We start from the raw sequence: 25,904 nt of genomic DNA, 5'->3' as shown, positions 1-25,904 counted from the left end.
CTGTTTATGGAAAAACTGTATATACCACAAATCCCTGCCTGTACTATATTGCCATATGGTGAACAGTCATTGTCACTAGAGGAGGTGGCAGCCGCCATGGACAGAGCCCTGGGAAAAAGTCAGGAGACCTGGGGTCCACTCCTGGTTGAGCTGCCAAACCTCTTCATGTCGTAACAGCCAAGAGGCTCTGGACTCACAGTTCTGTGGGTTAGAAAGACAGATTTCCAAGTCTGCTTCATCTGAAAATAACATACACTTACTAGCAGAATGCTCTGCAGGAGAAACTTAAGAAGCCGGGATGTATGCAGATAAGCCACAGTCTCTTGAGTTAATTTCAGCAGCAACATCCTTGGATTATGGGACTCCAGACATAACATTGACCCTCAGGGACTCACTCAGTCTTGGTGCCTGAAGCATCTCTTTTGCATCGCTTTTTATTATTTTCGATTCTCTTGTTATTTTTAACCATCCTGGTTTAAGTGCATTTTAATCCTATAAGCCACCTCAACTCTTTTTTTGAACCATGTCATCTATAAAACACATCAATTAACAAGCAACTTGCTATGATCTTAGTAAGTCACAGAATTTCAGAAATGGAAAAGAACTCAGAAATCATATTTAGCCTCAGATATAATAAGTGGTAAGAGGAGACCCAGAGAGAGAAAAGGACATGTCCAAAGTCACACATCAAGGTGGAGGCAGAGTCAAGAAGGGACCTGGGGGCTCGCAGTGCATTGCTGTCCATATCATTGTAGAATATGAGCCTGGGTCTGTGTTTCTCCAGCTATAAAATGTAAATAAGAACACTGTGGTCTTGCAACATTGTACATTAATGCTGTGTGAGGAAAAACTTTGCTATAATTATTATCTGTGGTTTTTCAAAACTTTAATAATAACAAAATAATGTTCTTCCTAAAAACTCATGGAAAGATTCTTGGAAATCTAAGAACACTGAGTAATCTTTACTTGTGCCACTGAACCAGAATACTTTGAACTGGGCTGTTCAGACACACAGTTTGTTCCTGCATAAGGCTGTCCAGTTCGGGGGTCAGAGAAAGCCGGTATATTGGCTTGGAAGCCTTTTAGGTAGAGACTGCTGTGGCATCATGAATACTCAGTCATAAGTAATGCAAAAACTTATTCCGGTTGTTTTTTGAAGCAGGCAGAAATACTTGAGGCTCTGCGATGGAAGGTCCTCAGAAAACAAACCACGTCTCATGGATGTAGCAGTGGTGATACTAAAAAAGAAAGGCTCTATATAGCTCCCTGGTCAAGAATACGGGCAGAGCAGTCAAAACACTGAGATTTAAATTCTGTTGTGGCCACTGACTGACTCTGACCTTAAGCGAGTCACATGACCTCTGAGCTCCGCCTCCTTATCTAAAAATAGGAATAAAAAGAGTATCTACCTCATGGGATGTTCCTAAAAACTAAATTAGTTAATAATGTAAATTGCTTAAAACAATGACCCGTGCGTGGTAAGTACCCACTAAATGTTAGCTCTTATTTCAGTGTTGCAAGCAAAGAATCCCAGTTTGGTGGCAGAGTTCATAAATCTCGCAGCAGCATGACTAACTAGGCATGAATCTCAGGCCCTCGTGTCCCAAGCTCTGCACATTTTAAGGGTTTAAAAACTGTATCATTTTCCAACACCGATTTCTACACTATATGAGAGAAGCTTTCTGTTCTTTCTGAGTATTCACAGAGAAGGATACAGGCAAAGGAAAGCCTCAAAACCTGTGAGAATAGCACAAGCAACTGCTTTGGCTGCTTGCATTAGGGAAGCCTCACCTGCCAGTGAGAATGTCCCAGGAAGCGGTGCAGGAGCCCCCAAGAGGATGCTGCTGAGCCTTTGGCCATGGCCCGCCTGCTTCTCCGCTGCGCCTGACCCGCCCCCTTGTATCCCTGGCTCTGTCCCTGTCTTCATGGTATGACCCTGAGTACATCCCCAGCCCTCTGGGGTCCTCAGTTTCTCCACCTATAAAAAGAGAGAGTGGTTGAAATAATCCCTTTTTCTCTTCCAGCTTAACCTTTTCTTTTTGATTATCCTACTTGGCTAATCTCTCTCCAATGTGAAGAAATCTTCACCAATTACTACAGAAACTTATGCACAGCAATGGAGAAATGTTAAGCAGTTTCTGTGAAATACCCAGTAACTGCATCAAAATTATTTAACCTAAAATGACAAACACCCAAAGCAGACACACAATACGGGACATGGAATCTTCAAAATTCTCAGTCAGTTCCTTGGAGCTGGTCAAGCAGCCCCACCCAGGCCACGGGTGGGCTTAGAAACATTCTAGCAAGACCTTTCCCTAGCTCTCCACTCACCCAATTTTGTGTCACAGAAATTACACATGATTCCCCAGTTAGAGAATAGAGGTCTCTACAGATAACCAAAGACTGGCCCAACTGAGTGCAAATCCAGCCAGTACTCAAGACCCGGTTGGATGTAGCAAGACTTCGGTCACTCACCAAAACAACGCTCAGATCTGGCCCAAGCTGAGGTGTAGGAAGAAGTTCAAAAACAGTCCTCAAACCTGGGGCCAGACTTTTTAAAAGAAATCCCAGAAGACTCACTGACTGTTATTTGTGTCAATTATCCAGGGTGGCTCTATAGGGAAGTGCCTCGCTTGAGGAAAACTCAAAGTAAAATCGCCAGCACCAAATCTAGAGCTTAACCACAGCAGACATCTGATGCCTGTTTCCTGAAAGAAGACATTTATCTATTTAGATATTTGGGACTCTTCACTTTAGAAAGGAACCCACTGCCAGATTCTGGGAAGAAGAACCTTCTGGGTACGTTTATGTCTGTTCATGTTCTATGCTGATGAGCCTGTTTGCCACAACCTTCCAAGAGTCTCCTGCCCTTCCCTCTCCCTATGCCTTGGAGCTTCCATTTTATTTTGGTCAATGGGAGGCACCAGCAGGAAAGCAAAGGGCAGGAAGAAAGAGAGGTTGGGGTGTGTACTTACTCCCCATCGGATTCCCAGCTGCATCCCATCTCAGTCTCGGCTTTAGCTGCTTTCTAGTTAGTCCCAGCTGCTGTGCTGCAGGCTGACTCTCAGGGACCCAGGTCTCACCAGGGTCCAGTAACACTCTTGGCCCCTTCCCTTGCCTTGCCCCTCAGGCCTAACGGCGTCTCATGGTGGCTAGACCCTGGGTGCACAGTCCCTTTGCTCACCTCTCCCTGCCCCTGCATCTGGGACTGATGCGTAAGCCATCAGCTATTTGGCCAGACGGAAGTGGAGTCAATATTAGGCTCTAGTATCTGACTTTAAGAGTCATTAGGGCCAGAGAAAATGCATGTCTGGCATTTTTGAATAAAAACGTCAGTAGAAAAATGAGGATTCAGTTAACAGGTGTTGCAGGAATACGGTTGTTATAAAAGGCATGTAGAGTCTGAATCTGGTGCTCTCAACAAGAGTATGTGCAACCAACTTTCTCAGAGCAGTAAAGATGTCCAACGCTTCCTCTTCTTATCTCATCACTACTTGACAATTTAGGAGGAGTCAGAGATCACAAATGGCCTCAGGAGTTCTTCAGAGAATCTTTTCTCAAGGGAAACATAGAAGTGACAGGAGCAGCTACTGTGAACGATCATGGAAATGAGCGAATTGGGGTGCATTTTATGAAGCCACATTGACCCAATATATCATGCATTTTACAGTGTGGCAGAGTAGCCGAGGGGGTGTCAAACCTCAGAACATACCAGGAGCCCAAAGCAGACGTCTATCCTATGACCAAGATCATAAAGGCTTCTGCATCTGGGGCAGAAACGTGGAGGCGACGTATCCCTTCTTGCTATTCTTGGGCTTCTCTGAGTCGGCCACTGCCTCTCTTCTCTGCAGAAACCAGAAGGGGCACAGACACTCATTCCGTCCTTCCCAAATAATGGGAGGCATGTCCAGTTTCCCAGCCTCAGAGGACTTTGCCGCCCAGAAGGTGACCTCTTCCTTTCCTCACCCACAAAATCGGCCCCGTCCCTTAGGGCGTCTCTTAGATTCTGTGACGCAGGCTGCTGCTAATTCTGCCTTCAGACGCGTTTAATCATCTGCTGTTTACTCATCCTTTGAAAAAATATTTATCGTGTCTAGTTTGCGCCAACTATATGTATCAACACTGAAGATAAGAGTAGTTAAGAATTTAATTTAAATTAAAAGTTAAATTTTAAAGTGGACAAAGAATTACAGATAGTGAGAACTGCTCTGAAGAAAAGAAAGCAGAGAAGTGGGCTAGAGAGTGGCTGAGGGCAGGACCACAGCACTATTTCAGAAAAGCCAGTCGTGAGAGATGCCACTAAGAAGACACTCGTTCCATCCAAAGTGTCAGACCTGCCTCCATGGTGTGGATCTCGTCGGCACGCTCTCTCCGCTCAGCCAGCCCACCCCCGGCGCAGGCCACAGGCTTCAGTCCCACCCAGTCGTGACTCCCAGCCCGTGGGCCGCCTCCACATTTCTGTGCCCTCGCTCAGACAGAATCGTCTATTTAAGGCTGCCCTTGCCCCACCCACTCATGCTTCCCTGGCTCCCACCCTCCAGTCTCAGGTCAAATATGCAGTCACACAGCACTTCCTGACCCATTACCTCTGCCTCCACTGCCCTTTTCTCTCAGCCTTCACTGACCTCTGCACACACATTCACCTATTACATCACTTTTAACATGTTGTCACACTTTTCATGTCATATTAGAATTATTGCTTTGATCATCTGTCTTCGTATTAAGCTGCAAGCCCTACGTTATACGCCCAGCATCTCTCACTGCACTCGGCCTGCAATACTCTCCCATAAAGCAAATAAGCCTCCCCAAACCTATGTGATTTTAGAATGGAATTGTCCTGATTTTACAAATAAGGCTCAGAGAGGTGAACTCACTTACCTAAGGTCACACAGCCAGTAAATGGTTGAAGCTGAAATTTAAAACTCAGTGTCCTGAAGCCAAATCCTACACATAGAGGGTTAGCATCCAGATAATTAGGGGAAAAGAAGGAAATCTGGGCCTGAAATACCAGAGTCACTGGCAGCCCCTGCACAGGTGTCATTTTGAGTCTCCACAGATCTCTGCATGAGCCCCTTTCCTCCTAGCCAGAAACTGAAGCTTATCTGTGGTATTTAAAGGTCCAAGAAATTGGGCAAAGTTTCATGGTGGGGATGGAAAACGTCATCTGCTTCTGTCAAATTTCAAAATCTTGCAGTAGTTGTCTTATTTTTTTAAATGCCCTTCATTCTAAAAATATCTCCCCACTCCCCCTCCAAGAAATTCCCTTTTGTCACTTAAATGGTCAAAGAAAACCCTGAGGAGATCAAAAAGTGGCCATTCAGGGCGAGCAGCCCAGAGTGGCCCCTGTGTCTTAGATCTCCGAGAATCCTCCAGGCCCAGAGGCAGAGCACCCAGCTGAAGCAGCGGACGTTTACTTTAAACTCTATCCTTCTGCCACTGCAGGGAGTTAGCCTTGAGCTGAACACTCTCCCTGGAAATCTGGTTGCCTGTGGGGATTTCAGGTGAGAACCCCAGCCCCCCTCCATGTCCCTTCATCACCTGTCCACACGGGAAGGCGGGAACCACCACCCTTATTTCATATCTTTACCACCCGCAGACCCAGTTTCTGCCTGAAACCTCCTCTGACAACTGCTATCTCCACTGATCCATCCCGTCAGTCGCCACATCACTGCTTCACTTGTGTCCTCTCCAGACTGATCCATTGGAGGGCAGACCCGGGCCTCACACCGATGTGCCCCCCACAGTGTTTCACCCACTGCTCTGTGTACAGCAGGTGATGAATAAGCGAGGTCACTGAGGTCATCCTCCATGCCTGCAAGTCCAGAGCGATGAGTACTTTCCACACAGCACACACTGCTCTGATCCCAAGAGGATCAACTGTGCAGATGCGGCGCCTTCTGCTTCCTAACGTCCTAGTCCGAGGGAAGAGAAGACGTACTTTCCCAAAAGTCCTGCTGGGGTCAGGAGTGAGGAAGGGTCCAGTTATTTGGAACGTGAGTCCACAAGGCATCCCCCGTGCACGTGTGTGTGGGTGTGTGTTAACACTGACACAGCCACAGCCTTCGCTCCTGCCCCCCCTTTCAACCAGTGCACACGGTAGACTCAGCTCTGGTGGAATGGGTAGGGCGGGGCTGGGCCCCATGAGAACTGGGCCCCATTTCTCCCCCACGGGCACCTGGGCAGAAGACGGGCAAGGAGGGTGCTTTTCCTAAGCACAACTTTGTTCAAATAAGAAGTTGACCTATAATTTGGAGGTTGACTTCCTGAAGCTTGGCCTGTGTTGCAGGCAGTATCTGTTCAAAAGGGACAGAACACTTGAACAATGAACGAGGCAACCATGCTGGAAGAGCTTGCCCATGATATATGCAAAAAGATTCTTTCAAGAAAAACTAGAAACTATACACTGGGCCACTGGCAGTCTCTAGTGGGTCTTAATCATGCCAACTGTGACAGCAAATGCAGAATGGAGAGGTTCCAGAACTGCAATTAAACTATAAAAGTGGCCTTTCCACTTAACCCTCTGGAGTCTTCCTACGTAATACGCCCAAGAAGATCACAGGTAGGTCAGGAAAGAAGGGGGAAAAGAGTTAGTTCACACACCTGTGTCATCCAAAGTGGCCTAGTGTCCACGGGTCCCTTCTCATTCTCCCCAGTGGATTACAAAGGACCGTGGACATAAAAGTCAAGAAGCCCAGGACTCCTAATAGTAAGATAACATTACACCCTTCCCATTGCCTTTAGAGTGAGCACTGAGAGCTATGTCTTCAGGCCCGGGGTTCATCACACTGGTTCACCATGCTTCTTCAGGGACTTCCTGCCTAGCCAGCACTGCCTGCCTAGTCTCAGCTGAGGAGCTAAGTAAGTGACCTACTGGACCCCAGGTGAACACAATTGTACTAATGAGGCAGGTTAATTGGGACTCAAGAGTTAAAGGCAACATGTGTCCTCGGGGTGACAAGAAATTTTCAGACCTTCTTTTTGGGCTACCTAGTGATGGACGCCCCAAGAGTGCACACTGATGACATCCATGCATGTGTATGTGCACAGATGCCCAGGAGACAAACTGGGGTTGCCTGTGAGGCCACAGCTCTTCCAGACAATGCCTTACCTCTGCTCCCTCATAATGTTCTTCCCTTCTCCTGTGGCCTCAGCGAAGCCAGATGGTAAAGCTACTTAAAAACACACACAAACACAGACATAGAGAGCGAGCGCGAGAGTAAACATACATCTGGTACAAGCAAATCCTGAGAGCCTTCATTCTGAACGTGTGTGATTTACAGGCCTGTCGCTGAGACAGATGAGGAGGAGAAGGCAATGGATTCACAGCAGGATCTATGAGGTCATATCAGAAAGAATGAGCCCAGAGCCTTCAGGGGATTCCCCTGTGCTAAGATTCTGGGCAATGGGAACACCTATTAATGAGGGGGCTTCCACATGCCAAGTGTAATTCTTAAGTAATACCACTGTCAACGTGGCTATGCACCCTGGTCTCAAAAGGATGTGGGCATGATTGTTATTTTTTAGAAGATGATAAAAATTTATAATCAGCTACAGAAGAATGGCTGCAAAGTAAGTCATACTGAAAAGGTCTGAGCTAAGGACATTTACTCTTTAGTGCACAGCATGAGATTTAGTTTGGAAAAATGAGGCAAGTTTATTATACATATATATCAAGCCATTATAGTGAGGCATGGCCGACACTATTCCATCATCCACTGTACCCCTAGAAGGCCTGGCCCATGCCAAGTCAATGCATATTCCATGATCATGAGCCACCCTTCAACCTCTTCTCCAGGGCACCCAGCTTTGGACCGTAGAACTGCCTTGCCTAGGGACACATGCCACGCCAACTTCTCATCTGTCCCCTATTCCTTCTTCAGTGCCAACAGCCAACTGCATCCTTTTGCAGATCTCTACTATCTATCAGTTCTTTCCACCGACCTCAATTCAGTGTAGCCATTAGACCACTACCCTCTTGTCTCCTGGAAAAATCGGACCTTCAGTGACTGGTCCATCAACAAGAAATGTTTCATCTTTAAAATGCTGCTTTGTTGTGCATTTTGTGAAAGATTTTGGCAAGAAGCTGGTTGTGGTTGGGTGATGTCATTTTCTCAACCCAAGACGATGCCTGAGAGCATGTCCACAATGCTGAGTAACATTTGGAAAAGCAGAAGCCAGAGGTCTGCTTCTTAGGCAGACTTCCGTTCTGTCCTCCACATAAAGAGGTCTAATTCACACAGGATACCTAGGAGACTCAAACACTAACTAGCACCATATCCTGCTGAAGACTGAACTAGTTCTGGCAGTATGAGAACTAAGGCCTCTCATCTCAGGAAAAATCAAGGCAAAGTTAGACCCTCGAAGCAGACTTGCTCGCTTCACTGACAGAAGTTTCCAACGGACCTGGGCTCCATTTTGGTAGGTATTAATCTGCAGTGCTTGCCAAAACCTTAGCAACTGGACTGATAAAGTCATGTATGTTGAGTTATTCCTTTGGGAGATGCGATTGGAGAGACTAAGTCTTCACACCCTCCCCATATCTTCTAATAATCATATGATTAGCGTTGGCAGCTGGCATTATGGGGCAGCCACAGGCAAAGAAGAATCCCCTTTTCTTTCCTGTGAAGGTGATTGATGTCTAACTGGGAATCAGAACAGCAACCCAGTCCCATTGGCCCTAGACTCCCATCAACTGAGTTCATTTCTCCAGATCCATGGGCAACCCTACTACAGAATGAAGTGTAACCACTTTGTTTTATCTTGCCAAAAGAATGCTATGATAAGTTCTGTTGCCAGTGGTGGAATCTGCAATATTATAGTAAAATAAAAATCAGTGCCTCTTGGTCCTAGACACAACCACAATAGCTTTATGGGTCCAAATTCTGAAAGCTATGATCGTGAACATCTTGTTCGTGTTGATTTTAGCAACTTCCAAAGATGTTATGTGGATCTCTCTGCCACCCACTAAATCTCCCACTCTTGCCACTTCATCAATGACTACAAATTTATAAAGAAAATCTGCCTAAGAAAGATCCCCACCCCTCATAAAACTATGATCTCTACACACAAGAATCCTTTATGGAAAAAGCACTTTCAAATTAAAGTTCTAAAACGTATTTAAACAAGGATTGTCTCATGGTTTGCGTACCACGTAAAGAATAAAGGTGGATCACGGTGAATAATTTTCAAGCTCTGTGCTCCACATACTGCAGTGAGAGCGCTCCAACTCCAGCGTGAGCACCTTGAGGGGACGGGGTTTAATTAACTGTGTACCCCCAGAGACTATCAGAGTTCCTGGAACATGGGAGATAATAAATACTTGTTGAAAGACTAAATGTCAGACGTAGCCAACACTGGGGGCTACATGATAAATCCTGGGTGCCAACTTTCGAATAGAATTAAACCCCATACCCCATGCTCTCGCCCCCTCTCTCAATATCCATACACACACAAACACACACACATACACTTAGACACACTCGTGATCAGCTCATCTAGGCTAATATGCGCAAAGATAAAGAAATAAAAGATGTGGTATTATATCTGGAAATTATAATTTAGTAAGGTCAGGAAAGACCCAAGTTTCTGATTCTGTTTTTCACTCCTCCTGAGAGATTATAGCTCTGGGATAAGTAAAAGTGAAAGTACACAGTGCTATGATTCATCCTTGGGTTACAACTTAAAACTTCAAATAAACTTTAAAAATTGGGGATTGGAGGGCTTCCCTGGTGGCGCAGTGGTTGAGAGTCTGCCTGCCGATGCAGGGGACACGGGTTCGTGCCCCGGTCCGGGAAGATCCCACATGCCGCGGAGCGGCTGGGCCCGTGAGCCATGGCCGCTGAGCCTGCGCATCTGGAGCCTGTGCTCCGCAACGGGAGAGGCCACAACAGTGCGAGGCCCGCGCACCGCAAAAAAATAAAAATAATAATAATAATAGCAACAGTGAGAGGCCCACGTATCACAAAAAACAAAACAAAAAACAAAACAAAAAAAATTGGGGATTGGAAACATACATTCGATTCTCTGCTTTTGCTCTACCTATTTTTTGTTTGCTTGTTTACTTGCTGTAGTTGTTGTTCAGCGTATGAAAACATAAAACAAACCTGTTGAAACACTCATGTTCTTCCATAGAGAAAGCATACAGAAAGACAAGATGCCTCCAGGAGAAATCCCGCTCACCTCCCCGCACCACACTCTCAGCTCGAAAGCCCTAGTTGCTCATATGTGTTTCCCAAACTGATCAGCAGACACTGGCTTGTTGAAGACTGGACCCAGGGATCATTTTCGAATATATGGCTCGTTGGTTTTATGAGTTCTTGGTAACCATAAAGGTCTTGAATTCCTTTGCAAACAGCAAAAACATATTTCCTCTTTGTGGGGTACCAAGAGTTCATACCAAAGGCTACAGTGACATATTCTTGGTCTGTGTCTCTGAGTAACCAAAGGCCACCACTCCACTGACATGCCGACAGTCAGGCATTAATAAAGATAGTTTCTCCTTTAAAGAAAGAGACACGTGGTTTGAACCTGGCTGATCTTGGATAGCACTGTTTGCTAATGAATCACCTCAGTGACCAAAGATGCCAGTCAGTATCACTAAAGATTCAACACATTTACCTGAAAGGATCCAAACGTGATTTATCTACTCATTTGGATTTTCTGATTTACATTAAAAAGGATAATGTTTAGAGTAACGCCCAACATTTCTACAGGATGTTAGTTTGCAAAGCTTCTTTCTTTCCGTGACCACTTTTGAAATCCCTCAAACCTGCCCTCAAGGCAGACAAGGCAGGCTCCAATGTGATTTGCCTGCACCTCAGGTGGAAGGGTAACAGGAGTTAAAATGAGATTCTTCCTAATAACACATTATAAAATGAGATGCTAACCCACTAATGCAGGACTTGAAAAGGAAATGTTTCAGAAATCACATTTGCAATCATTAGTCCAAAATCCACTCTGAAAAACTTTGAGGTTGAAGAGACCAAGAAGAAAGGATTTCTTTGTCAAGAATGCTAAGAATTACACCACCCCTACACACATTCCACAAGGAAAAGAAAGGGAAGGCATCCCTTTTACCTGTGGGAGGCTTCAGGATTACAGTTTGGAGAGCTCGACCTGGGGTCTAAAGGCACAGAGACTAGTGCTGGCTCCAAGCTTGGAGAAAGCCACAAGGCGGGGCAGTGATGGGCCACCCTAAAAGCAGAGGGAGGAGACAGGCTGCACTGGTAACAGCCTGGGTTTGGAGTTTCCCCTGGGTTCCATAAGGATCCTGTATAAAGATACCAGAATATATCATGCTATGAAAAATTCTGCCCAGGAATCGTCCTGGGAGCTGGGCAGCTAGATAACCCCAAGCAAGGCTAGATATTGATATCTAGAGTCGGAAGTGGCCAGTCTGAAGGGGCATTGACTGTGTTAAAGGAGCAGCAGTTGATCCCCAGTATGAGTGTGGAGCTACCACCGAACCCACAGGGCAACAATAACTGATCATGATAGTCCCCATCAAGCCGCACCATTCTTGTTCCCTAACTCTCTCCCACAAACCCTCTGCAGCCCTAAAGGCCCTGAGCTCACTAGGGACAGGTATTAGCCGGGGAGAGACGTTTCCCACCTCCAATGGAAGGCTTCCCTGCCTGAGGTATTAGTGAGTTGAGGAAGGGGAGAAGCTTCAGTGTAAAGTGAAATTTAAAGCATCAAAAATTCAAAATATCTAATGGCTACCCCGTAGAAGCTCGACTGCCCGGTAACTGGTGATTACATTTCATAGGAAGTCTGAATCTGGGACTCTCGGGCTGGGGCTGGCCTACCCCACAATCCATTAGAATAACAGAATCTGGGGTGAAAGGAAGGGCAATCAACAGAAAATTGTCCCACCGTTGCTCTTCAGAGGCCTTGCTATTGTGGAAAAAGACGTAATATGTACACTAGCCCTCCTGGGCCAGGACCCTCACCTAGAAAGCCGGTCCTTCCTCATGTGCTGACCTGACCTCAGTCACACTCCCTTCTCCCAAACAAAGAGGTAAGACATGCATCTGTCTACAAGTGACCAGGTGACCAGCTGTGCGCTGACAGTCCCCAAACCTTACAGTCACGTGTGAGTTTAGAAGATGGAAAAAGGAAACGTGAAGAGCGTTATTCCCTAAGGGGACAGAGCTTATAATGATCTGGAGACAAAGCCACGAAAGGCAGCATGGCCTCACCATTGCTTCTCTTGACACCCCACCTGATTCTCCTTGAATTTCATTGCTTCATAACACCCAAAGTTGTTTCATTTGAATGTAACCATTATTGATTATGTGCCTTCTCTAGAAGAGACGCTGTTTTTAAAGGAGCATCTAAAGGGAAACAGATCTCCTAGCTCCCTCTTCAGCCCTGGCACTAACACACCATATTATGTGGGGAGCAAGTCCCTTCCTCTCTGCCTCTCTCCTTCAGTTTCCCATAAAATCAGAGCACTCAAGGAGCTGACCTCTAAGACCATCATTGCTCTGACACATTATACCACATATGGAGTCTGGAAGGATTTAAATGTGGCTAAATTATGCAGAATGAATTAGCCCTTGAATTTGTACAGCATATTATAATCTCTGCAAAATTCTTGTACAATTCATTACTTAGATGGTTTATATCTTCTTCACCTTTGATTCTACGGAATTGGTGTTATTAGCCTTACAAAACAAATGAGGAACCAGACTGAGAGAATTATCCCAAGTCACACAAGTAGCAGGACCAGGAGCTCGGCATCCTGATCCCCAGTCTGGTCTCCTTTCTTTGCCCTACGAACTCTGGTGTTTGCAGTTAACAACAACACGGGCAGCTCCTGGGACCCAGTGGGGGTCCTTTCTCACTAATGTCAGGTAACAACATTACACTGGTCTTTCTCAGAGTCCCAAAGGCTGGTCTGTTTAAGTGGTCTCTTCCCAGAGGGTCTTGTGAACCTTAAATAACCTTCTTTCTAAGTTTCTTTCAGTAACTCTGACCATTTGGAGAGAAAACAAACCCATACACAGAGGAATTTAAGGTGTTATTTTAACTTTGTATACCATGCATAAAAAGTTACCCTTTCACTTGAATTTTTGAATATAAGTTGGGAAAAAGAAAAGTTTTGGCACATGTTCTCCAGGTGAATGCCCCAGGGCCTGAAGTTTAACTCCAGGACAGCCAACAAAACACCAGGGTAACCGGTTCCCTACTCCCTCCCCCTCTCCCACAAACTCCCCTCCCCTTCACTGTATCTCACCAGCCACCTGTGAGGTTCCAGACTTTCTTCAGGCGCTCTGCATTTAAAGCAAGAACTTGGCCCCGACACTCAGAATCTCTCCTGACTTACTGTCTTTGTCTCGTTCACTGAAAAAAGAGAATTATTATTATATTATTTAAGGAGAAATAAAAATCAAGAGCATATTCAGTCATTACAAGAGCACAGAACATCCTTATGATACAAAGACCCAACACACACACACAGGTGGCCATAAACATGAACTACTGGATAGCTATTCAGAATGTCAGGAGTCCCAAACCATCCAGGGCACAGCTATTAACCTAACAGAGGAAAATTCTCCTGAAAAAGGACTTAAAATATCAAATGCCCAGTTGCACCAGGCATTTTTCTGGGTGCCTAAGCTGCAAAATATAGACCTCACAAAACTTCCGTTATACTCATCGTTATTCCTACTTTACAGAATAGAAATATAAGCTCGGGAATGTTAAGTAATACGGCCGGGGGACACATAACTTATAAAAGATGGACCTAGGATTTGAACTCAGGATTCTCTGGATAAAAATTCCACGCTCTTTTCTCTGTTTCATGCAATGTCTGCAGTGATAGGTAGCGGTCTAAAATCTGTATAAATCACTCTGATTGGAGTCCTCAACTCTTCCCCTAAATTGTGTAGCATAAAATAAACAAGCAGCTGGGCTTCCCTGGGGGCACAGTGGTTGAGAGTCCGCCTGCCGATGCAGGGGACACGGGTTCGTGCCCCGGTCCGGGAAGGTCCCACATGCCGCGGAGCGGCTGGGCCCGTGAGCCATGGCCGCTGAGCCTGCGCGTCCGGAGCCTGTGCTCCGCAACGGGAGGGGCCACAGCAGTGAGAGGCCCGCGTACCGCAAAAAAAAAAAAAAAAAAAAAGCAAGCAGCTACGGGCAGCAGCCAAAGCATCTGCATAGAAGCAACTAAAATACACAAGACAGAAAAAATACAGATAGCTAGTATTGCATATTATATTCTTTAATTTCTTTTCACATGTATCGTGTCTGTTAATCATCATGACACCACGAAGCAGTTATAACTGCCCCAGCTTTGCATTTAAGAAATGAAGCGATTGTCATGATGTTTCAGTGCATGGGCACAAGAGCCAGGAGTCTTTCAGTAATTTCTGCATGTTTCGGTGTATTACAGCACGGAATCATCAGGACTGCTCAGGCATAGGCAATTTGTATTCAGTATCTGCGGATGAATAAGAACAAGTTTTAAAGATTTCTACCAAAAATGTTTAAAATATAAAAAGTTTTTTTGAGAAATAATCAACAATATATGGGAAAGTCACTTTTGAGGAAGAGTTCACTCCTTGACAATGTGTATCTCCCCAGATTTCTTTCCTTCCATACACAGATTCAACTCTCATTTTTGTTCATTCATCTTTTACATGGATACTTCTACCTATTCCACTTGACATAAAATAACTGGCTATAATCACACAAAGAGAGAGAAGAAATATCCAGAAGCATTAAGACAATCATGTTTCCTAAACAGTTATTAAGAAAACTAATTTAAGGACTCCAGAATGTATTGTCACAATGACCCACTGGCTCCCTGCTCAGAATTCTCTTCTACTTTGCCTAGTCCTGGAACCCTGCTACCTAGAAACAAATGCAGGTCTTCTGGGAGCTTTGACTACCACCCCAAGTAACCCTTGGATGGCCTGTAAATGGTACTGATAACAGCCGATAATTCTTTCACTAATCAATCCCCTAAATTTGCCACTGCAGAAAGACGGAGTGTTACTGGCAAGTAAGTAGCATCCCACAGGGCGGAGGGTGTGCCCTGCTCAACGTCAGGCTTTTCAGCTGAGTGGACAATGTGGTGTAACAGTGGGATGCTGGGAGCAGGGACACCGGACACCAAAGCTCTCCTGGTCCTGTTGGTAACTTCATTTCCCAAACGTTCATAATTAAACAGCTTTTATTGAAGTAATCAGCATGAGCTCCTTAGCTTTGTTTTTGCAACCGGTATCGTGTTTATGGAGCCAAATATTAGAGACTTTGATACTGAATACCTCCTCGGATGTGTTAACGTTGGCAGGGTCTCTAGATTCTGAAGATGCCGGGCTGCCTCAGCACAGCCTCCGCTCTAGCCTCCAGCTCATCAGCCCCCCTCCCAGACCACAGAGCAGCAGTTCTCCTGTAAGACTCACTTACAGTATTTCTCCTGAAAGTCCCAGGGAATGGTGTGCAATTGAAACAGGGTGAAATATGATCTCAAAGTGTCTGTCCGACCAGAAGTTTTCAAAGAAAACATTTCTTAAATCTTGTGTTCACTGCTGTTTCAGCAGGCCAATTAGATTGGATGGGACTTGGGGGGGAGCTGTCGCCAGTCACTGCAGCAGGAATAGCAAACAAGACTTAGAGCAAATAAACGAGCCCCAAACTGGCATCCCAGGGGCCCCTGGCCAATGACCTCTTTCATTCCCCAGGCGGGATGACCAGCCCACCCTCTGGGACCCTGGGCCACACTACAGGTTAATCAGATGAGACATTAGTTAGCAGCCTCGATTACTAGAAAGTAATTAATCAGGGAAAGTCTCCAAACAGGAGGAGGATAAATAAACAGCTGGCGCATGCGGTCCCATTTTGGCTCTAGATAAGGCTGCCATCCAGGTGTCCCGCTGGGCAGAGCCCATCTATCTTGTTCCATTCCTCTTAGGAAATGTGGTGACATTTCTCACATCTGCCTAGAAAATGCAAAGCCAAGAGGGCTCTGAATGGGAAGAAGATGAGGGACTTTGGAAAAACTATTAGAGGAAAGGCTCCCGGGGGACGGGGCGGGGGACAGGGGTGGTTGTGGGGAGCTTTGCCCTCCCTGTACATCCTTTTTCATTGTATGTAAATTCCACCTTATTTCCACGTTTAAAAAAAAAAAAGAAGAAGAAAAGGTTCTCTGGGGGTTTCCAAACTCCTATGCATTTGGAGAAAACCAAGGGCTCAAGTGCCTTTCTTATGTCTGGGCATAAGAAGCCCACTGGGTCATTAGCCCCCAAGACTCTGTTCAGCTTCAGGGACTCTCGGTACAAGCCATGAAGGATTCAGACCATCGGAAATTACTGGTTTCTTCTTCAGTATTGATTTGGGGATGAGGAAGATTCGAAAGGATGGGAAGAAAATGTAGTTAAATAAATGCAAGTGGAAAGTATCAACCATTGGTCCGGCATGACCCGATGCATTACATCAAATAAGGTCATTTGTTTATGCTGCATCTTTTTCCTTCTGGAGGAACAAAAAATGTCAGCAACTAGAGAATGTGTGTAATGTAAACACGGCTGTGTTAGCTCAGCTTCAGGGAAAGCACACCCAAACGTAAGCCAGTGCAGGACATCCTCCGCTCAGAGGACAGGCACAATGATTTTAACCTAATGACCCACTCTTAAACGGCTCTACAGCAAATCGCAATTAAATAAATACCACTTAACAGAAGAGATTTGTTTTACAGCTAGACTATTTGTGGGGAGAGAAAGAGAAGGCTGAATGAGCCACTTAATATTTAATTATAAAATTAAGGTAGTTTCCAAATATTTTTATGAATTCAACCTCAAGCTAAATTTATAAAATGTCACAGCGATGAGTTACAGGCATTCCGGAACAAAACAGCGAGATGGGAGGTGTGGAGGTCGACCAAAAGCTGAGGTTGCTTTAGTTTGTTGTCTTAAACTGAAGTCGAGTCTAGTGGCCTTTCTTTGGCCCAATGATGAGGAAGACCTGATTAGAGCTGTATAAAATCACGGCGTAGACACCAGTGAATGAGTGAAAACTGTGGCCACGCGTGTTGCTGTGGGAAACTACAGGACTGAGGGTCAGGAGAGCTGAAGTCCAGGCCTGGCTCTGCTGGTCTCTGGAGCACCAGGGAGGAATTGGCTGGAATGGAGGAGGGAGAGCTATTACGGCTTGTAGCTGACACTGAGAAATCATGACAGCACTTGCGGGATCCAGTGACCTGGTCAGCCTTCCCCAAGGAGGGCCGACAGGCAGCGCTGACGCCTCCTTCACTCAAGGGCTGATCTTCCCTCCCTCCTTCCTCCCTTCTCTGCAAAGTCTCAGCCTCTATGCTTCTCCTGTCTCATTATTTCATTCTGATATTTTTGATGTGTTTTAGTTTTTCACGCGTTTTTAATTTTCTCACGTAGGCGCCCACACACATATCTTTGAGCAGGTGACCTGGACCAAGCTTTGTGGCCTCAAAGAAAGACCAACCACACTTTCCTCTTGCACCCCACAGACCTTTACAACCTCAAAAAACTGATAATGGTGGCCCTAGGAATACTGGGGCTCAATCAAAAGCTGAGTCCTGCAAAGTCTTTTCCTCTACAGCCTCGAATGATCCCTAAAAATCCAGACTTGCCAGAAACAGCTACAAGGTTGCCTCCCCTGCTTGTGTGTCACTGTTGAGATCAAAAAGGGCACTCATGCTGCTGAGAAGCCAAAGCCTTCCACTGGGGCACAGCAAAGCCCATGAGACGGTGAGCCGACTCAGAGCACCGTCTCCCGCAAAGGCAGCTCCGCAAAAGGCACCGCTTAGTCGGCCACTGATGATGTCGAAGCCTCTGTGAGACCAGAAGCCGTGCTTTCTCTGTCAGGACACCTAGCATGAGGCCTGAACACAGCAGCTGTCACCTGTTCCACTCTACCAAGCAGCTGCCTGGGCCCAGCACTCTGCTGTCTCTAAAGATGCAGAACAATAAAATGCAGCCCCTCCTATAAAGAACCTAATAAGAGAGACAAATATATGAAGAGATCATTAAAATCCGAATTTTTAGGATTTTAATGGCACGTGTTAATGCTAGATGTGGAGAAAAAATAGACATGTCTCTTTCTTCCATCCATGTCAAATGATCTCTAAGTCTCACTGACCTCTAGAAATCACTCGCTAAAGCAAAACCTTAAACAAATAGTTCTTCCTGAGTTCAAAGTCCAAACTGCAGGTGATAGTCCTACATCACTCTGATACGATCAGGCTATACTTGGAGGCCCCGCCCTAGCAGAAGGACCCTGATAGATGAGAACGTATTCAGGAGACGAAGAACAAGGTGGCAGATAAACTCAAAGTCATGATTAAGAGGGAATCATTGAAAGAAAGCCGAGGAGGGTCATCTGGGCAAAGAGGACTTGGCAGATCCCTGTGAGGGTCTCAAGGGCAAGAAGCATGCAGTGTCCATGCAGGACAGCCCCCTATGACCGTGCAGGTGATGGTGGACTGCGTGCATGGAGCTCCCTGGAGCTGCGCGGGTCACGGCTGCACAATCGCACATGGAAGCCCTGTGCTCATCTCTCCTCTACGGTGCCCAGAAGAGCAGCCTCTTGATAAATGTTTGGTGAATGAGACCCATTGCTATCTACAGAAGTAGGATTTTTTGGCGAAAAACTGCTGTCTAAAAGACGAAGCAGATGTTTTTACTAATTTAGTTGTTGCCCCAAATGGCAGATCAATGGATGCAAAAAATAAGAGGTTCGGTGAAACGTTTTTTAAGTTTTGAAGATCTTTCTATGAAGCAAAGTGGTCAAACTATGATAGGGGTGATAGGAGGCAGCCGTGGGGCCCCCTGCCTCACAGACACTCTACTAGCAAGAGGGCAGATGAGCGGCTTTCAGGACTTGGGGAGAATGTTCCATTCTTGGAAGAGAAAGTGGAGTTTGGGCTCAAGCTGGGGGCTGCCGCAGGGTCCTGGTAAAGAGCAAACCGCGGTGAGCGGACCCCTGGGAGGTCCCAGAGCCTGGCAGGAGGTTGCACCAGTGGGGCCCCAAAGAGTTAAATTTCTCTTCAGCTCCCGAACATTTTTAAAGTTATTTCTTGTCAAATCAAAACGTTTCCAAATGACACCTCAGGTCGGAAAATGCCAAGCATTACCGTGTAGGTTTGCTCGGCAGGCAGAGGGGCCTGCAATGCCGTCCAACCGCATTCTGCACGCAGTGGGTGAAGTCCCGTGTCCCCGTCCCTCCTAATCTGATGAATACTTGTCATAAATTCTGCCCAGGCCTTCGGCAGGGCGGCCGCTGGCACGGGGCGAAGGGGAGGGGGCTGCTTTATGAGGGCCAGAGGAGACAGCAGGCCGCCAAGCCCTCTGCAAGAAGCTAGTAAATCAGCAGCCAGGAGAGGCTCTGCGCACAAGGGACTGCCCCGCCCCCCAGAGTCTCAGGGAGCACAGGTGAACCGGGAGGGAGAGGAGGGAGGGCTCCGAGTCGCTTGTAGCTGTGGGATCCTGAGGACCAAGGTAACGAGGTGCAGTGAAGCAGGATTCCACCAACTTCCCAGAGCCTCCAGCGGGCCGCGCTTTCCCTCAATAAGCTCCAGACCGGATGCTGGGAATACAGGGACACTGACAGAGAGGACCCCTGCCAATTAGTAGCTTGCTTTCCAGAAGGGAGACCCAATCAGGGAAGAAAGCTTCTATTAGTTTGCTCGAGGTACCATAACAAAATACCTACCATACACTGGAGGCTTAAACAACAGAAATGAATTTCCCCACAGTTCTGGAGGCTGGAAGGCTCAGATCAAGATCCCACAGGGGCACTTTCTTACAAGGGCTCTTGTGGAGAACTGAGCTAAGTTACTCCATGGAACTGCTGCCTCGGCATCCGTTTCGCTTGGCCAAGCAGACCTCGGGGACCTTAAACTGACACTAGCCCTCTCATGCAAGCACATGCCCTAGATAGCAGCCCAGAGTCACAAGCAAATGTAAGTTCCCAGTAGGACTTCCCCAGCAACCCTTGTGATCTACAGTCCCCCTGCCTTCCAGTGCCTGTTTGCCTTATTGCACCCCCGTGGGGCTCACCCAAACCTTGCTCTTTCCATTTGAATCAGCCAATCCAGCCCTAGCTTGGGAATCCCAAAGCCCTGTGCCCCACAGTCCCTAATAAAGGATTTGTCCAAGGTGGTCCTCCCCCCACCCTCTGTCTGCATTCTGCTTCACCTCCCCATATGGCCACTTGAGGTGTGCTGGGTAATTCCTCCAGGACCGATAAGGAATAAATTTCTCCATTTCACTTTCCCTTGTGGATGACTGTTGAACTGTGGCTCACCACCCAGGACTCTGTGCTCCACTTAAGAAAAGTTAATTTAACAAAGTCATAACAATTCTCATCCTGGCTTGCAGATGGCTGCCTTCTCATTGTATCCTCACATGGCAGAGAAAAAGAGAGTGACCTCTCTGGTGTCTCTTCTTATAAGGACACTAATCCTATTGGATCAGGGCCCCACTCTTATGATCTCATTTAAGCTTAATTACCTCCATAAAGGCCCTATCTCCAAATATAGTCACATTGAGGGTTGGGGCTTCAATGTATGAATTTTGGGAGGGACACAAACATTCAGTCCATCACAGAGCTCTAAAAAATAACTCTAATAAGAGGTGATAAATGCTGTTATAGAACTCTGGAGTGACTCATCTGACAGAGGGGGTTTGGGGTGAGGGAGTGATAAAGGAAAATGCCATAGAAGAGGCATCTGATCTGATCCAGGTAGAATAAGAAATAATCCACCCAGTGAAAAAATAGAGGAGGGAGACCATATAAGATGGTGGGAAGAGTACAATCTGCCAGATTGAAATCCTGCTTCTGATCCTACTAGTTCTATGACCCTGGACAAGCATTTTAACCTCTCTGAATCTGTTTACTCATCTATAGAATGGAATTAAGAGTCTACTTGACAGGGTTGCCGTGGAGGCTAACAAATGAGTTCCTGTTAAGGAGCTTAGCAGACAATGCTAGCTAGTAAGAGATGGCATTCCAGGCAGAACAGGGGTGAGAGCCTGTCAATCACATGGAGTCTTCAAAACAGATGGGCTGTTTAGAGAAGGGTGAGCAGTTCAATGTAGCAGCTTCAGGAACATCAAGAAGAGGACAAGGATGTGGGATGAGTCCAGACTGGGAGTTTACAGAATGAGGGACTAAGGAGTTGAACTTTGTTCTGAGAGCTCCATGGAGCCATTGGAGGATGTAGAGCAAAAAAATGATGTGAAGAGGCCTAGATTTTAGGAAGATCACTCTGGTGTCCACGTGAAGCAGGAACTAAAGAGAAAAGGAAAGCAGGACCGAGGAACAAGGCTTGGGTATCCAAGATGGAAGACAAGAAAATGTCCCAATAACCATTCTGCCTGGCAGTTAAATCCCTTTCCACTTCAAAGAGCATCTGCTGAACTTCCACAACATGCAAGCCCCAGGCCAACGGCTGCAACTGAGACTCTGGTCCCGACCCCCCTCTACTCAGTATTCAGGACCCGCCAGTCTTTTCACAACACACCTTTCCAGTCTTTCCCCAACACTCCCCAGCAGGCACGCTGAACTCCAGCCAAACAGACTGAAGGGCCTTTCCTGACAGAATGAGCTTAAACTATTTCTTCCCCTTGTGCCCTCGTTCTTGTTGTGGGAACCTCCATGCCTGGGTCTGAATCACCCCTTTTCCAATGCTTTTACGAGCACTGTATGACCTACAGTAGATTACTTAAACTGTCCGCACATCTGTTCTTAATATGTGTAATTTAAATAGTGATAGTACTTGTAGGAACACCGTAAAGACTAACTAAAGCATTTAGCACCAGACCTGGCATATTTGCTACCATTTGCCTGCACGACTCCCGAAGTCCTCACCCAGGATCACTTCTCTCACCACTGACCTCTACAGCCTGTCCCCTCACTCTGCTCTCAGAAGCTGACATACATTACAGTCTTCTGGGCACTTTAGTTTTCTTCATCCCAAACCACGCCCCAGTGGAGAGATCTCACAAGGACTATATAGTCCTCATCTGTGTGTCCTCTCAGCACTGGGCATATGAGATTGTGTATAGATCTGAACGGGACAGATATCTGTACAGAGTTAGGCTCTGCAGGATACACAGCACAACGTCAAGACCCACCCACCCAACATGCCATGACCATACTCCCTTCTAAGTATGTTTTCTTCCTGCCAGGAGTCCCTGATGATTGGACCAGAAGAGGACACAGACTTAATGGAAGCCTGCTAATAAAATGGCCAGGCACACATGACATGGCCCAACCAAAAAACAGGAGCTAAGACAGTCAAAGTCTCTGTTAAGAACATTGTTGGAAACAAGAAAATCCAGCAAGGCCAATAAGAGGAGAAACTGAAAGGAGTTTGAAAGTCCTGAAATCAGGACAGAGGGATTGAAGGGAATATAGAATTGGAGCACGGGAGCCCACAGCACGTAAGAGTTCTGAGAAGCCAGAAATTATCCGTGATCATAAAAATCACATATATTGAAGAGCTACTAAGTGCCACCCACTGAGCTAAGCAATACATGGATTATCTAATTTATGTTTTTACAAAAACCCAATGAGTGGTCACTATTATTAGTCCCATTAGAAGAAATTGAGTCACAGAACGGTTAAATGCTATAAGCTCCTGGCCCCTCAATCCCTTATAAGAAACCCTCACTCTAACCCCTATGCCCACCGCCCATTACTTGAAGTAACACGGGTAGATCTCCTCTCTGTGTAAGTACAGGAGCAGAAAATACTGTGGCGACAAAGACTGCACATGAGACATGGAAAAGGAGAGGATATGAGGAAGCATCCCATCAAACGTGGCCCAGTTCAGCCTAGTCCCAGGTGGCTGCCTAGACCCCTGGGTTGTCCGAATCACTCATTCTCCTGGGCCCTGAAGGTTTGTGTCATGCATGACTACATGCTATTAATATCTTTAATGACTTTGTACATATCATGCCTTTTCTTCCCAGCCAGCTTATGAGCTCCTTGAAAACAAAGATAATGCCTTCCCATGCTGTTTGCCCTTTGGCAAATGAGGGTGTCCTGAACATTTTCAGAAATCATCCCTCTGGCTCTATTCAAAGTGCCAATGCTCCCACCCACGTACACAGGATCCTTCAGTGCTCTCTAAAGGCATCGGAGCCCTTAGGTGTAATCTGAGAACCACCAGCAGAATAAATAAATCCCTGCCCTGGTGGCAAATACTTCCCTTTACTTCTTCCCCTATAAAACCAAACTTCTCCAACCCAATCTCACGAGTGCTCTCTAATGGGTTCTTTGTTTTGTTTATTCCACTTAGTTCAAGCCAGAAGCAAACAAGAGAAAATGCACAAGGAACCGCCTAGCATATCGCATGGCATGGACTCAGGAACTCTGTGTTTCCTCCAATACTGCTTAATTGGAAGAGTGCAAACTTTTGGGTTTTAAATGGCCCCCGAAATGATTGGGCAGTGAGTGGTAGGTCCCATTGCCAAGAATTCTGCTTCTCATCCCATGTGCAGACTTGCCGTGTGGGCAGGAACAATGTAAACTCCAGGCTCTCATCTCTGGGACTCCCAGGTGGCCCCTCTGATAGTAATGAGCAGAGAGCTAGACTAGTCTACACCTCCAAATGGGGGGCCAGCTCAGGACCCATGTGTAGGAATCAGCCTTGGATGAAGCTGCTTCTGCAGGGCTGGACTGAAAAGCAGAGTCCCGACCTGAGAAAATGGCAGATGCTGAGACTTGCAAAGTTGAAAACCTCATACAAGTTTCAAAATAGCAAGAAGGGAATCAAAGAAATCCCCAAACCCAGGGCTCAAAGCTAAACTATGAAGACTGGGGCACACGCAAGCAGGTAGGGGGTGTGTACAAAGATGGGCTTAGTGAAAGTGAAGTAGAAATGAGGGCTAGCAGAGCAACTGTCTATGCAGTGGTTTTCAAACATTTTTAACGGATGAACTCTCTTTTTAAAATGAAAGCTATGCAACCCTAACACATAAACAATTTTTTAAAAACCAGTTAGTAAATTAATACATTTACTAACTATAAGGACAATGGAATTAATTTTATTGGAATGAAAATTTGAAACAGAGGAGACAGTGGCAGTTTTATTTCACCTGCAGCATCTAATTTATTTCAGTATTTTGTCTTGGTTCTACAGTTTCCAAGGAAAATACAATTCCCTGTCACAGAGACAAGTTGCTGGAAATGATAAATAATTGCATTGCAACAGGATAATCTTCAATTAGGCAGAAAAAGGAAAAGCTTTATTCTGGAATTTGCAAAAAAATGCCCAAACATCTTGAAGAACAATTCAAATTTGCATAATCACTAAAGGTGAGATTCCGTTGGTTTAAAAATCCCCAGCCAAGAACATCTACTAACATTGGCCCCTTGATTTCATGGACTGGAAACAGGGCCCGGTTGGCCTGTTTTAAGAGTTTCTTTCTGTGTGGAGTGGACATAGAAGCCAAAGAGGCCCCTGGTGGGGAACTGGTGAACAACCCAAGAATGCAAGAAGGAGACTACCTATAGTCCATAGCATCAAATAGCTTAGAAGCAGAAAAAAAAAAAAAAGTAGAGTTTGACAGGCTCAAGACAAAACCCCAGATGTATCATTTATTAGTTGTGTGACTTTGGGGAAATTATTTAAAATTTCCGAGCCTAAATGTTCTTATCTATAAAACTGGGATACTAATTATCTTTCACTGGATTGTTACAAATATTAAATGAGATGCCGTGTGTACAAGCCTGGCCGTTTAGTCACTCAGTAACCAGGAACGAGGATGGAGCAAGAATGACCTGAGGGAGGGGGACACAGAAGCCTGGTGGTTGTCTTGGAAACCTGATCCAGACCTGGGAGGGTCTCAGGAGCAGGCCTTCATCAGGTGGAGAGGGGAGGGAGGGAAGGGGGGCTCACTTGCTTCCTCCCGCTTCCATGGGGATTGTTACAGGGGACAGAATAGAGCCCAAATGAAGAGCCGTAGAAGGTAGAGGCTGAGGGCCACAAAGACTAGGAGATGCTAACTATAAACACGGCCAATGCAAGGAGGACCCTTGTGCCCCAGTGATCGCTCTTCTGGGATTCCTCTGCATGCAGACTTCTGCAAATAGACATCCCCTATTCACTTTCCTCCCAAAAGTCTCTAGAGGAGAGATGGCAGCACCCATGCCAGACTCTACAGCAGATCAAGCAGAAAGGGGGCACACCAGGGCAATGTTACTTGGAGATGCCAACGCCAACCCTGTGCCCTGAATACACATATACCGTGAGCTCACCACTTCATTAATGGAAGCTCTGGGCATCAAAGGCCCGAGTTCTTTGATCCCTTCCCAAAATAGCTGCCTGCCCCCATTCACAAATATAATTTCTAGAGAACCTTCTTCCTATATTCAACCCCACTGGGGTCTCTTTAAACAGAATCCTAATGTTTCCTTTGCCCTGGGTGATTTACCACCACCATAGCTAGCCAACTCCCTTAGTCACCCTCCAGTTCTGTCAGTCTATCTAATCCCTGATTAGATACGGGCCAAGATGAGATAAGAGGGTAGATTCTTCAGGAAGACGAAGAAAGTAAAGCCCCAAACACTGCAGCCTTCCCTACAATGTGCAAGCAAGCAACATCCTTAAACGTAGGCTGATACCTTCTCTTAGGCAGAATTTGTTGAATCCCAAAGGTCCTCTTAATTCCCACACTGCCAATCTATGACTCAAAGGTTCAAGTCCTGTGAGTGAAGGGCCTCCCAGGCATGTGGCTTCTTGTTGGAACAATATATCAAAGAGGAGAGAGAGTCCACACCCCCTCCTAATGGATCTCTTAACAAGCATTCGTAAAGATCACCGATTCACAGAGATCATTGTCCTGGTGACAGGGAACGGTAATTGATTATTGTGACTTAGATGCTTGGAGAGTGATTCATTAGGGCCCCATCAT

At 46.0% G+C, this 25,904-nt stretch overlaps 1 long non-coding RNA gene across 1 annotated transcript in view; it reads right to left on the bottom strand.

Annotated features, from left to right (window-relative positions):
• The window catches only part of LOC115854298 (uncharacterized), a 332,796-nt gene that overhangs the window by 275,633 nt on the left and 31,259 nt on the right, over window positions 1–25,904 (bottom strand). The window contains exon 2 of the long non-coding RNA XR_009566172.1: window positions 13,241–13,347. This is a non-coding gene — a long non-coding RNA (uncharacterized lncRNA). The remainder of the gene's footprint in view (window positions 1–13,240; window positions 13,348–25,904) is intronic.

The sequence above is a fragment of the Globicephala melas genome, chromosome 12 (assembly GCF_963455315.2).
Source record: "Globicephala melas chromosome 12, mGloMel1.2, whole genome shotgun sequence".
Taxonomy (NCBI): domain Eukaryota; kingdom Metazoa; phylum Chordata; class Mammalia; order Artiodactyla; family Delphinidae; genus Globicephala; species Globicephala melas.
This window is presented reverse-complemented; position numbering and strand designations above follow the sequence as displayed.